Genomic DNA, 6,089 nt, shown 5'->3' with positions numbered 1-6,089 from the left:
CAGAGGTGAAGAAACACACACCTAAACACACTGCTTCACTCACAGCTGATTCACTGATTCATCTACAGCTGAATCACTCAGAACTGATTCACTGATTAGTCTACAGCTGATTTTCTGATTCATTCACAGCTGATTCACTGATTCACCCAGAGCTGAATCACTCAGAACCGGTTCACTGATTGTTCTACAGCTGATTCACTGATTCATCCACAATTGAACACACTATTTCAATCCCTGCTGGTTTATCCCCACTTAAACACACTGATTTATTTCCAGCTTATTCACTGATTCATGCACAGCTGGTTCGCTGATTCATCTACAAATTATTTACTGATTCACCCATAGCTGGACACACTGATTCATTTACAGCTGATTCAATGATTGATTCACAGCTGTATCACAAATTCACCCACAGGTGATTCACTTATTTATTTACAGCTGATTCACTGATTCATCGACAACTGAACACTATAAGTTCATTCCAGGATCACTGATTCATTCACATCTGGTTCACTGATTTATCCACAACTGAAACCCTAGAAATTCACCCATGGTTCCCTAATTCTTTCCCACCTGATTTATAGACACTTTAACTACTGAATAACACTGATTCATTCACTCCTGGTCCCCTGATTCATCCACAACTGATCACTATAAATTCACTACTGGTTCACAGATTCATTCACACCTGATTCAGCAACAACTGAAAGCACTGATTCATTCACTCCTGGTTCACTGATTCATTTACACATGATTCACTAACAACTGACAATACTAATTCATTCACTCTTGGTTCCCTGATTCATCCACAACTGATCACTATAAATTCACTACTGGTTCACAGATTCATTCACAGCTGATTTACCAACAACTGAAAGATCTGATTAATTCACAGCTGATTGACTGATTCATCCACAACTGAAAACTAAAGGTTTACTCCTGGTTCATTGATTCATTCATACCTGATACACTAACAACTGAAAACACTGATTCATTCACACCTGGTTCACGAACAACAAAAAAAATACTGGTTCATTCACTCCTGGTTCTCTGATTCATCCACAACTGAACACTATAAATTTACTACTGGTTCACTGATTCTTTCACACCTGATTCACCAACAACTGAAAGCACTGATTCATCGATTCATCCACAACTGAACACTAAACTTACTACTGGTTCACTGATTCTTTCACACCTGATTCACCAACAACTGAAAGCACTGATTCACCGATTCATCCACAACTGATCACTATAAATTCACTACTGGTTCACAGATTCATTCACAGCTGATTCACCAACAACTGAAAGCACTGATTCACCAATTCATCCACAACTGAACACTAAACTTACTCCAGGTTCATACACTCCTGGTTCCCTGACTCATCCACAACTGAACACTATAAATTCACTACTGGTTCACTGATTCTTTTACACCTGTTTCACGAACAACTAAAAGCACTGATTCACTGATTCATCCACAACTGAACACTATAAACTTACTCCAGGTTCACCGATTCATTTACAGCGGATTCACTAACAATTGAAAACACTGATTCATTCACACTTAGTTCACTGATTCATTCACTATTGGTTCACTGATTCATTCATACATGATTCATTAACAACTGAAAACACTGATTCATTCACACTTGGTTTACGGATTCATTCACTCCTGGTTAACTGATTCATTCACATCTGATTCACTAACAACTGAAAACACTGATTCATTTACACCTGGTTTACTGATTCATTCACTCCTGGTTAACTGATTCATTCACACCTGATTCATTAACAACTGAAAACACTGATTCACTCACACTTGGTTTACGGATTCATTCACTCCTGGTTAACTGATTCATTCACATCTGATTCACTAACAACTGAAAACACTGATTCATTTACACCTGGTTTACTGATTCATTCACTCCTGGTTTACGGATTCATTCACTCCTGGTTCACGGATTCATTCACACCTGATTCACTAACAACTGAAAACACTGATTCATTCAACGCTGATTCACTGATTCATCCAGTGCTGAACTTGCTGATTCATTCAAAGATTCAGATCATTCTGAAAACAACAAACCGAACACTAAAATATTAATTAATAGCAAAAATTTAGTCCTATAAATGTTGTGCTAATATTCCTATAATGTTATAAAAGAATCATTTAAACACATCAGATGAGCAGTGTATGCATTTTGGTATGAAATAAGGTTTAACGTTGAGAGAACGTTCTCTGTGTCTCCAGTAATTTCCTTCATCAGTATTGATGTGTTCAGATGATTCTGCGTATGAATGAATCTGCTGTATCTCCTGTGATTCTCAAGAGGGTGACACACACACACACACACACACTCTTAATTAAAGCTGAAATATTATCAGCCGCTCATGACATTTCATCTGTACGTATGAAATCTTTCTCTGTGTATTGACATTTGCCAGCACTTCTGGTGTCTGACATTTAGGATAATCTCAATTAATCTGAGCTGCCCATTAAGATAATCAGATTAAAGTCAAACTGGGACACACACACACACACACACACACACACACAGTTTTATTCATATTTAATTTTTATGTTTTTAACAGAAAAAGTCCAACTAAACAAATCATTATACATAAAAGTAATAAAATATAAATATTTATAATATAATAATCTATATTTTCATTAATTTCCCAGTGAATATAGACAATATTTGGGGGCATTTAAACATTAAACTGTTTTATTAAACAGTTATACACAATAAAATAAGAGTTTGCTCACCGAACATCCTTAGGAATAGAAAAATAATACATTTAATGTCAATTTCAATGCATTTTAAATTCAGTTATTGCTTATAAATCACAAAATGTTTACATATTTACTAAATTAAATGTTATATTTGTAGGTTTCTCTTGATTTCTCCTGTTTATTAAACCTATAATAACCTATATATAATACTGTTATCCCAACTGTGATCTTCAGTGTCTGTGTTAGAGGAGTTCATCAGTTTAGCCTTTAGTACTGATTAATCTGATGTATAAGCACAAATATATTACTGTAAAGCATCAATATTAATGTAAAAGAGAGATCTGGTGAGCTAAATTATGCTGAACACTATAGAAATACATATTAAAAGTGACTGATATTTAGCGCAGTCATTTGTAGCATGCTCAGGATGTGTTTAGTTCAACCTGCAGAGGAAAACTAAGAGCTAAAACAGTCCGATTGAGTCTGTGCATGAATTTTTAATTGCGTTTATCTGAGCCGGATGAAGGATATGAGCGTATAATAATCCTCAGTTCAGCACTTGTGTGCGTCTTCAGTTTGTTGGCTTCATTTAGAGCGAGTCTGAGCTTAAACGCATCATCTTCTGCCTCTCGCTTCAACACAGATGAGCTGAGAAATAACGTATGAGGACGATTTACATGAGAGTGAAGCCGCGTTCAAAAGCTTCTCCGCATGAGTCCGGCTTCATTCCTCTATAATTCATACGCAGAAGAGCGGGAGTTTCACTCTTAATACAACATTATTGATCGCACGCATTGATTTATTTCAGATTATAGAGCAAGAGGAGAAGTTTGCAAACATGCATGGCAAAATAAATGAGCTTTCAGTGTTTCAGTCTCCAGTGTTTTCCAGCACAGACATCGAACACTATTTAAATCGGGACACATTTAATCGATATTTAATCGGCTGCTTCTCACTCAGGGCTGTTTATGCTAATGAGATGGAGAGATGGGCACTAGTGGGCGGGGCTTTCCCCATCTGATGACACGTACAAAGGGAGAATGTCAATCAAAGTGCTTCATTAATCAAGTCTGATTATAATAAACACAATTAATTCATGTTTACTCCATTAGAGGCTGGAGATATTCACACACTGCTGACACACATCTGTGTTTAAACCCCTTTATAAGTCATTTGTTTAATGAGAATTATCCTGTGAGCGAGCAAAACAAAGTAAATTCAGATTTTAGGCAGAGGAGCTGAGCGAATCTCAGGTGAAGTCTGCAGTTTTCAGCCGCTCTGGTGTCCTTCAGCAGAACTGAAGTGTGTTTCTCTGTAAGCACAGCGTCGGGTTTCACTAAAACGCTCAATTCTTCAGCTCTTCCTTTAAACTTCTAGGTTTTCAAGGAGCCGAGAGCTGTCAGTCAAACCCGTCTGACGCCGCCGATCATCAAAAACACGTCTCCGCTCCTGACACCAGATACACACGCTGAAATACACTCAAACCGCAGCGTAATCGCTCACTGATGCGTGCAGTGTGTCGAGTGACCGACAGATGCTCGTCACTGTAACGGCCAGCTAACTCCACGCAAAGAAGACGGCGAAACAAAATTAGTTTAACGAAATGACCTCTCTGGGGAGTAACGGTTCTTCAGAAAAATCCTAATATATAGTTATATATCCCGGACGAGCCCCCAATTAATGTTTCGGCCAGATTTCTCTCGACAGTACCATAAAAAGGATCACACACACATATAATAAACATTTATTTTATCAAAAGGGTGGCACGGTGGCTCAGTGGTTAGCACTGTAGCCTCACAGTAAGAAGGTCACTGGTTCGAGTCTCAGCTGGGTCAGTGTGTGTTTCTGTGTGGAGTTTGCATGTTCTCCCCATGTTGGCGTGGCTTTCCCCCACAGTCCAAACACATGCGCTATAGGGGAATTGATCAACTAAACTGGCCGTAGTGTATGTGAATGAGAGTGTATGGGTGTTTCCCAGTACTGGGTTGCAGCTGGAAGGTCATCAAACATACGCTGGAATAGTTGGTGGTTCATTCTGCTGTGGTGACCCCTGATGAATAAGGGACTTTAGCTGAAGTTTTATACGATATCTGAAATGAATTTTGCTTCTCAAATGCTTCTATAGACGAGTGTAAATTAGATGAATTATTATTATAAGGTATATTATTACTTTAAAATGAATCGAACAGCTCATTTTGATGCATCTCTCAGCTGTAAGATCAGTGTAAAAGGGAGGAATATTCAGATAAACAGTATTCCTGCAGTGTTTTCGTGTCTGCGGGTGATCGTGTGAGAATTGCTCGGCACTTTCTGATTATTGCTGATGCTGTAAATCTATAAAGTGGAGCGCTCTGCGTTTATTTGCTCGTGTAATGTGATGACAGACGTAATGATATTCATAGAGGTCACTCAGAGTTATGCATTCATAATTATATCAACGCTCCAGAGATGATGCATCTCTAATTATGCTTTTGTACATGTGAAATTAATGTTACCTGCCTGAACAAAAGTCCCAGTTATTTTCCTGTGAATTAGTTTTATAATAGAGCAGTGTGATTAAATAGGACAAGGTTTCAATTGAGTTTAAAATGGATTTATTGGGAAATGTGATGATTGTTTTTATTTAATTTATTTGACAAACGTTGTTTATTGTTGTAGTTAACTGAAATAAAACTGTAAATAATTTAATTAAATAATTAAACTGAACTTTAATAGATTATGGAGAAAATATTTAAATAATATTGAAAAACCACAACAGAAATACTAGTAAACTATAAAAAATGTTATAAATTTTTTATTATTTTTTTAAATAAATAAAATGTGAATAATATAATACTTTTAATTAAAAAATACATTTAAAAACTAAATAAATATGAGAGTTCTTGATAAATAAAGTGATATTTCTACGCAAGTCTCTTAATACATGTTTGTTTTAAGATATTTATATTTTTATATCATATTTGAACTGGTCTGAAGGCCGTCGGAGTGAGCTTTAAATACAATCTGAACACCTCGGCTGAGTGTGTGTGTGTGTGTGTGTGTGTGTGTGAAATGAGTGTGTGAAGCTCTAAGTGAAATGTGTGTAAAGCTCTTATCAGCTGCGGTTAGAGCTGAAGTGTGTGTGTGTGTGTGTGTGTGTGTGTGAATCTCACATTGCCCACTAACACTGTTCAGCGCGTCAGAGACACTGATGACACACACTGATAGACACTCTCACTCTCACACACACACACACACACGTCTGACCTTCTCATCTGCTCTGAAAGTCTTTTACTTAACAATACAGCTTCATTCGCCATTCATCTTCCTTCAGCTTAGTCTCTTTGTACATCAGGGTTCGCCACAGTGGAAT

Source organism: Danio aesculapii, chromosome 4 (genome assembly GCF_903798145.1).
Source record: "Danio aesculapii chromosome 4, fDanAes4.1, whole genome shotgun sequence".
Taxonomy (NCBI): Eukaryota; Metazoa; Chordata; class Actinopteri; order Cypriniformes; family Danionidae; genus Danio; species Danio aesculapii.
The sequence above is the reverse complement of the archived record's forward strand: the minus strand, read 5'-3'. Positions refer to the sequence as shown.